The sequence below is a fragment of the Lactuca virosa genome, chromosome 1, assembly GCF_052849685.1.
Source record: "Lactuca virosa cultivar CGN04683 chromosome 1, Lactuca_virosa_CGN04683_v6, whole genome shotgun sequence".
Lineage (NCBI taxonomy): Eukaryota > Viridiplantae > Streptophyta > Magnoliopsida > Asterales > Asteraceae > Lactuca > Lactuca virosa.
In genome coordinates, this window is record NC_136426.1 from 139,948,787 (window position 1) to 139,957,764 (window position 8,978).

Below are 8,978 nucleotides of genomic sequence, written 5' to 3' on the forward strand. Positions count from 1 at the left end.
AATGTGCTTTTATTTTTTTATGTTTTAAAAAATTAATGTATGTTATAAATTATGCTTTTTAATTAATATAATGTTCAAAAAATAAAAAGAATAAAAAAAAAGAATTTGTGGAGTGGTAACCATTTCCAATCTTTAGTGGGTTGGTGGTGGGTTGGGTGTGAAGCTGACGTGGCGCACATGTGGCAGTACTTTTTCGGTGGGGTGAGTGTGACCGCTCCCCATAACCTAAGATAACAAATGTTGACTTTGATTTGAGAGAGAGAAATACAGGTAATCCTTATACTGTTTCATATTAATTTTTGTCATTATTAATGTGCATCGATTGCAACAACAATTAGCTTCATATATTTTTTTTGCTTTTTTTTGCTATAGTCTAGGCCTAGAATAAGATTCAATAAGATATACGAATCTGTTTTGACATTTACTTTTGGTTCTTATTTATCTTATTTATTTTTTATTTACCTTTTATTATTACTATGTATGGACTACATCAAGAATTAGTTTCATATATTTTTTGTTTTTTAATGCTATAGTCTAAGCCTATAATAACATATACGAATTGCCTTTACTTTTAGTTTTGCTTTTACATTTTTTATTTTTAGTTTACATAGGTTTTATGATTTATTGGTTTTATTAAAGTTTAGCTAAATTTTAAACATTTAAACTAGAAAGGTTACCCCCGCTACGCGGGGGCCAGAAGCTTTCAATGTTGTTTCCGAATTGATAAATATGACAGACATAAAAAGTGCAATGATGAAAAGTCCGGGCTTTGCCCTGGACAAAAAATGTAAAAGTTTTGACTGCAAGGACCAAAAGTGTGAAAATGGCTAAAGAATTAAAGGGGTAGAAATTAGCAACTTTTTAGAAAAGGGATCAAAGTTGTCAAACCGTTAAAGTTTTGTGGCCAAACTTTAAATATTAAAAGGTTCCAAAAAAGTGTAAAAATATTGATTGCAAGGACCAAAAATGTCAAAATAGGTAAAGAATAATGAGCAAAGTTGTCAAAAAACATTCAAATTTAGTATTCCTAACTTCCAACAATAATACAGGGACCAATTCTGCCAAAAAAATGGGAAGTTGAATGGAACACAAACAAAAGGACATGAATAAATTAATTAAAGAAGTACAGGGACCGGATATGTAAATCAAGGGGCCAAAGCTGGACAAAGTATGCCAACTTTACTATTCCTTTCTTCCACAACTTTAATATATATATAATAATTATTAACTAGATGGTTATCCGCGCGTTGCGCGGGACAGAAGGTGTCGGTTTTCTGTTATAGCATTATACTTTTGAAGTATAATGCTATAATTAGGAAAACTTTTAGTTATTTCAAAAAATATTTCATGCTTACAAAATGTTGAGATGACGTGCTTTAAAATAACATCAGAAATGATCAGTCCTTAAAAAAATACATAAATGACAACAATTTCAAAAAATTGCATAATAGTACAACAAAAAATCAACATACATCTATCTAATGTATGGTGATTCCAACTCCAAAATTTGAATTCCTTCTAGTTTCCATCTTAATGAAATAAGGGAGTGACCTTTGTATGAAACTGTAATCTGCAAAACCCAACTAACAAATTTGAATGTATCAATATCAACAAAGGTCAGAAAAATGGCAAATTTTTAGTATTTTTATATAAATAAAAATCAATTTTTATAGCTTTAGGACTATATTTCCCCTGAATAATGTTTTAATATTAAAAAAAACAATTTTTACATTTTTAGGACCATATTGCCTCTGCACACTTTTTATATTAATAAAATTAACCTGATTAATTTGATGTAACTTTTTTTTTGGGAAAAACTTCTGATTAAGTGTTAACAATTGTGTGATGATGACTGAGTCAACAATCTAGTAATCATCTGTTATTTGCTATCAATTTACAACTTTGAATCTATAGAAATCAACAGAAAAAACAATGTTGCTTAGGGGATATGAATAAAGATACTAAAAAAGCCAGCAAAAATAAAGGTAATTGGTCTAATTAAAAGTCTGTTCTTTTTCTTTCTTTTTGGGGAAAAGCGTTAACTAAAGCATACCTTCCACAAATCCAGTAACCAGACTTCAACTAACCATGTCACAGCCAAATCCACCACCTCTTGGCACTTTCTCCCACAGAAACAAAACATATCCACTTAAATTAGTTCGTTTAATCTTGCTTTCCTTCCTGCCACAATCTGCCATAATTTTCTCATGATTTGTCTGATTAGATATAGATTACACACAAAACATATAACCAGAAAATAATAAAAAAGGATGAAAGAACCACCTTAAGCCTCCGGAGTGAAACAGGGGATAGTAACATAGCAGCAGTTGCTAACAACATAAATGCAAATAAAATTTATAATTATGTCTCAAGTTGGAATTGCTATAATCTGCTGCTTTCTATCTAACCTACAGCCAAATATTAAAATAAAATAATAAAACCTGCATAAATCATTTTTTTACTGACTGTTTGGTTTTGTAGAACCTTTATTTTTTCCCCTGTTGTTTATCATTCCTGAATCAGGTTGTCGGGTACTCTTCATTCTCCGGTGGTGGCCACATCTAATAGATGACGCAAGAATCAAATAATTAACTATCAGGCATTTAACATAAAGATAGTATATTAAAGGGAAATTTAGAAAAGAATCCAAAATATATAATAAAAAAGATATATGCTGCAAACTGCCCAGAGTTACCTGAAGATGAAGAAAATATAAACATAATCAAATTTCATGAATATAGAAAATGGATGAAACTTGTTTGCAAATTGAAACAATATATCCCCAAGAACTAACTGCAGTATTTTGTTTTCAGTGGTTCATATCAATGTTGGATTAAAAAATTGGTATTGTTGGTCGCACAAATCCAACTACATAAAGTGATTACCTGATAAGTACACATGAAGATCTATTCCACATGAATGTATAGTACAATTTCTAACATAAGATCTCCATGTGAAAGGGGATTCAAAACTAAATCATTGTAACCAAGAATAAGAACTAAGGTCCAACCGAGGAAATATTTACCTGATTAGACTAATGTAAGGAAATACACCAGCCTTTGGAACCGACATCTACTTGAAAACCTGCTCCAATAGAAAAATCTCAAAAGTAAAAAAAAAAATCCATAAACTCATAAATCATATAAATTTGTTCAAATTGCAGTAATATATCAACATCCTTCCATTTATGTGGCATAAAAGAATTTGAAATAGATGAGCAACTGATGTGGTGGGTTTTGGGAATAAACAACAATTACATGGTAATAAGAAAATCCTTGTTTATCAAAAAAAAAAAAACAAAAAACAAAAAACAAAAAAAAAAGAGCCCACGAACTCAAAATGAACAACTTACAATTTAGGATCATAAACACCTCCTTCCAGCACACAAATATTATTAAAAATGTGTCCAAAACATTATCTTCAGTCAAAACTCTATGTTTTTCAAAAGTAAATGTATAGTTTTACCGAAAATACCCTTCATATATATCCTGAAACAGATTGTAGTTTTGCATTTTCCTATGTCACGCCGTCTTCCAAATCAGCTTGTAAGAAAAATTGGTTTCATTGTACATACACCTCTCTGAAATTGACAATGGTCAGCCTACAAAATGTAAAGATAATGTGTTAGATGACGTACAAAGCGCTTATGCAATTAATGAAACCATGTGTTCTGATGCTATTATGTTGGTGCAAACACAAAAATCACTATTCATTGACCATTTTACCCTTGCACTCCGAAATAAAAAAATCCTTGTATTTCATCAATTATAAAGATACTTATGATTTTTTTAGTGTGAAAAGTGTTGGGAGAAAAAAAAGGGCAGAGGTAAAGAGTAAAATGGTCATTTTGTCTCATTAAGACCGGTTTATTATGGATAGAAATAGGAGATTACATTTACAAGTTCCAGAATACATTGATCTCTAAATTCAAACATAATACGAACAATTTCCTGTCATAGAAAGTAGAAAATTTTTTTTGATTAAATTAATCAGATTCCTCTTGGATGAAAGGGATACAAATGTTGTTAAATTTGATCAAAATTAACGAATTAATGCGAATATGAACCTGAAATATTAAATTCATAACGAAACATTAAATTTGTTTCGTCTTTCATGCAAAGAAAGTGGTCATCTTTCTTCTTTCTTGATTCATCATCTGAAGTTTGCTGGAGGACATCTGTATAAAAAATTCAAATTTACCTTCGGATCACTGAGTAATCAGTTTCACAGAAGACATATCTACCGGTGAAGAGAAGAGTACCAAATGTATACCTGAGTAACAGACAGCTCCGGAAGACGGTGGTAGTGACCACCGTTTGTAAATGATGGCACATTTGTCAGCTTTAGCATGCTATTTTTTTTCAATATCAATACATACATTTTTTAGAAATATATTTTTTATTACACAAAAGTAACATATAAATACACAGTAATACATATGTCTACACAAATAAATACACAAATACACACATCTGGACACATAGATATATAGAAATAGAAGCATAATTACAGACACATACAATCACAAAAATACACAAAGATTCAAACAAACACATAAATCCAAACAAATACACAAAGGTATGCACTGCTACACAAATAAACAAATATATACACCTACACAGATACAAACACTCCCACATAAAAACACATACACAAATAGAAACATGTACATATAAAGATACACACATATATACATTATTACACAAATATTTATATATATAGAAACACATACATAGACACACACATAGACATATTTCGATTGTTGCTGGTCTTACCGATTTTATCCAATATGAAAACAAACCTGTATGGAGGAGGAAGTGGCCAGCTCCAAAGCGGGTCTATTACGTGGAGGTTAAGATGGAGATGATGGTGTGATTCCCAAATCTGCCCACAGATTCCACCATCTGTAAATTAAGAAAATAAATGTTAATAAAGTCTACAAACCTTCAATTGAGATGTTCACCCATAAAAACGTTGAATTGTACGTACATAGTGCTGGTTACACAAAAATTACTTGATTGGATAATACCAGCCGTTATCCATTGTCAAAGTTGAAGCCCCAAAGCTACTTGCTTCAAGAATACAAATGCACGATGAAATTAATCAATCAATTTTGTTCTTCACCATATTTATGTCGAAGTGAAATTACTTATAAACGACAACCAAATCAATGAATTGTCAATTGATTAGAATAAAATGGTGGAGATTTGGTGGATCTTACAACTAATTTACCCATGAATAAATAAGTATTTTTTTAAAAGCTTTATTTATTAAAAAATCAAACATGGAACTATATAAAGGTAATCAATACTTGTGGATATTCAATAGTGATGTGCAGTTATTACAGACCTCCCTTTTCTTTATCTGTTTTCGCAGACTACCACCATAACGGGTACCTGAAAAAGAAAATAAAAAACAATATTTAAGTAAAATATTTTCATTTTTTGTAGTTTAACAACAAAAATATTTTTATAGATAAGAAAAATAAGAAATGAGGTGTGAACTATTTTAAGAAGATCTGGAGCTTGTAGCACCATTTTCGATTCCTATCCTGTCATCTCTTTTCATTTTTCACCTGTAAATTAGATATAACCATCAATATTTTTTTAAAAACATGAATTCATATATGTACTTGGGCTTTATAAACTTTTGTATTGATGCCCTAACGTATGTGTCTGAAAATTTTACAGATATTAATGAAAATCTAACATACCTATTAACACAATATGACAGATGAACAAACTGAGTGTGTTTTTCAAATGACACTGCTGAAAAAAAAACAAAAAATTGGTAAAATAACCAATAAATTATTATAGTCAATATTACAATAGGTAAATTTTGTGGTAAACCTTAAACAGGGACAACCGATGTCCATACCTAATTGGGTTTGTTTTTCTTGTAGCAAATCATGACCTTGAATTCCTGAAATTGGTTTTGTAATCATTTGTTTTTCTTGAAAACAGCCCCAACCAAAATATGAAGGAAACTAACATGAAAATGATTCAGAATCGAAAATAACCAAAACCAAAAGATGATACATTGAGGTCAGTGGGATTTACCTGATCGATCTGTTGTGTATTTCGGCATATCTGTACAGCAAGAGGGCTACCATTTTTTATAAAAATGCAAGATTAGGGTACGGAATATGAAAAACAAACAACCAAAAAGGTAAAAAAAAGGGGGGGAAAGAAGGAGATGGTGTCGTACCAGGAGCGACGATGCCCTACCATTTGTTGTTCAAAATTGAAAGACGGAGTGTGTTTGTATGTGTTTCACCTGGCGAAACTCGATTTCTCTCAGATAGATGAGGCAAACAAACGTCGATTTCTAGAGTGGGTAGATGACGACCGCTTGCAATCAACTCCTTCCGTCACCAACGTTTGAACAGATGATTTCAATCGATGCTTACCGAAGCGACCATTGGTAGATTTAGAGGAATTGCAGTGAAGGAAACAGAGGGACCGCTCATGGTGCATAGAGTAGTGGAGTAGGTTGCCGATGAATGACAAAGACGACCTAGAAAACGCAGAGCATCCATGGAGAAGCCGAGATAATGACGGTGGGAGAGAGAGAGAGGAGAGAGAGAGAGAGCCGATAAAAGCATTCAGAATCAGTCTGGGAGAGGAAAATGAAGCTGTGGAAGAAACTGGATGTAGAAGGTCCTGGAAGGTAGAAAGAGGCGAAACTGGATGTAGAAGGTCTTCCAACTGGAAGGTAGAAAGAGGCGGTGGAAAGTGGATAGGTGGGAATGTGGGATTAAACTAACTCATGTATACTAACTAACCCAAGGAACAGTACTCTGGTCAGGTACTGTTCCTAACTTATAACAATATTTTATAAACACAACTTATGTATTTGTACCTCTTCCTTGTTTTGTTCATGGTAGCGTTGTCTTCTCTCTGTCACAATATGATTCTCCTATTCAGTTTTCCTAATCCTCTGTCACAAAATCAAAGTACTCTTCAATTGCTTTGGAATTCTTTTCTTCTTTAGCAATCTTGTTCTTATAATAACTCAACTGCTGGTTGTCCTCATTCATTTGTGTCAACTGGTGCAAAACTTTCTCTTGATAAGAAACCATCTCAAACTTCAGCTTTGATTAGCCTAAACAACAAATTCCATCTTTAGATTCAAAACCCCATAATTGAATTGGAAAATGGAAAAGTAAATTCAACACACCTTCACAATGCTGATTAAGGAAATCCAAATCTCATTTTGTTGCCAGGTAGTCATATAGTTGTCGCTTTGTATTATCACACATTTTAATCCAACTTGGAATTGATCAAAGATCTGTGTGTTACGCTCGTCATTTAAAGAACCGTTTTTTATGGGTTGTGATTGATCTGTGAAGGTATATGTGCCACTATTTCCTCAAGGATACATAGCCTGGTATTCAGCAATCAATTGATTGGTCCTAGTCTAACTCCAAAAGCAAAACCGGAAAACAAATTAGGGATGAGATAGCCACAATAAAATTAAAGTCTAAGCTTTAATTGCTTTAACGATTTCTGTTTCAGTATCATAAGTTTCTATAATACAACACCATCATCATAATTATTCAATCTTGAAAACTTTAAAACTTAGTCAAATTCAATACCATTATCCCCAAATACATCATCAACACCAGAATCCGAAGGGTTTAATATCAACATACCATAGCAGAAAGTCAGAAACCTCCATTGGGAAGGGAAAAAAAGGAAAGTGGAGACCAGGTGTGTTGTTCTCTGTCAAGGTGTCCCAAGAAAAATAACCTACAAAAATTCGTTATCGATTGTGTTTCACCATACATAACACAATCATGTCATAAAACAAAATCAACAAAATCAAACACAGAACTGTCGATTAATAACCAATACAAATTCGTAAGATCATTTCATGCATGCTATGATATGAATCATTTCAATAAAATAACAACAACATGCGTCTGAAAGTCACTCAAATCGATGTAAACCACAAAAAATTAATGTGAATTTGAATTAGAAAGAGAGAAGTGAAGGAAAACCGGGTAATGAATTTGACGATGACGTTGAATTAGACGGGGTTTTCGTTGTTGGAGTACGACGCAGCTTGAATCTTTATAATCGACACGTGTGTCGTAGCCTCGAAAACATCTATTTGGAGGAGAAAAGTGATTGGAAGAGAAGGATAGCTAGCCAATTTGAAGCCGTTGAAAACCACCATCCTGTTTGGATCCGGCACTAAACCGGAGCGGAAGGGGAGGGAGTTTGGTGGCGGTTGTAGCGATGAAGGGTGATGATGGCGGCAGGACTAAGCAGCGACACAATTGTCGTATTCATCGTCTTTCTCGTCTTCTCAACGTCGATTTCATTCTGATTGTGTGAAGGGGTAATATGTGTGATATTCGCCGTTACCCCCTCTCCCTTACCTCCTCGATAGCCCTACTCACCTCCACCGAAGATATGAAAGAAGGAGGTCGTGCTTGTGTTGTTGTGGTTGTTGGTGAAGAGAGCGATGTGGGAAAACGAATAGCAACAGGAGTAAAGTTATGGACAAAGTGGAGGCGGTCGCTTGGATGGTGGTGGTGATGAACATTATCCGATGAAAGAGGAAAGAGAACAGGAAGTTTGGATAAGGAGCGATGTAAGGAAGATACTGGAAGAACCTACGGGTGTGCAGCTCTAGTTTTAAAAATTGCCTAAGAGGACCCCTGAAAAAGAAGGAAATAAACAGACAAGAGATGGATTTTAACATATATACATAAATAATAAATAAAGGACCAAAACTGCCAAAAAGTTAGGAACTTCACTGTTCCTAACTTTCATTTCTTTAATATATATATATATATATATATATATATATATATATATATATATAATAATATAATAATTATATTTGTTTTGAGTTTATTTTTTTTAAGAATATATCTATATTATAATTATTAATAATACTTGTTCTAAGAATATATCTATATTATAATTATAATGTAATCCCTTTTATTCTAAAAATCTTGCATCTTC

At 32.7% G+C, this 8,978-nt stretch overlaps 1 long non-coding RNA gene across 22 annotated transcripts; it reads right to left on the reverse strand.

Annotated features, from left to right (window-relative positions):
• Positions 1 to 1,375: 1,375 nt before the first annotated feature.
• Positions 1,376 to 8,614, reverse strand: LOC145158909 (uncharacterized). Of its 22 annotated transcripts, none has more exons than XR_013737361.1 (17): positions 7,655 to 8,614; positions 7,180 to 7,419; positions 6,208 to 7,104; positions 6,060 to 6,105; positions 5,878 to 5,986; positions 5,714 to 5,768; positions 5,535 to 5,575; positions 5,350 to 5,396; positions 4,990 to 5,072; positions 4,802 to 4,904; positions 4,273 to 4,351; positions 4,067 to 4,177; positions 3,894 to 3,950; positions 3,475 to 3,601; positions 2,284 to 3,084; positions 2,054 to 2,191; positions 1,376 to 1,583 (listed from the first exon to the last, which is right to left on the reverse strand). It is a non-coding gene; the product is annotated as an uncharacterized LOC145158909 (long non-coding RNA). The 22 variants fall into 22 exon arrangements; XR_013737359.1 differs by having other exon boundaries at positions 5,505 to 5,575; XR_013737370.1 differs by having other exon boundaries at positions 1,376 to 1,570; positions 2,284 to 2,330; positions 2,467 to 2,561; ... (2 more) ...; positions 5,878 to 6,105; positions 7,655 to 8,613.
• Between the last annotated feature and the right edge of the window lie 364 nt (positions 8,615 to 8,978).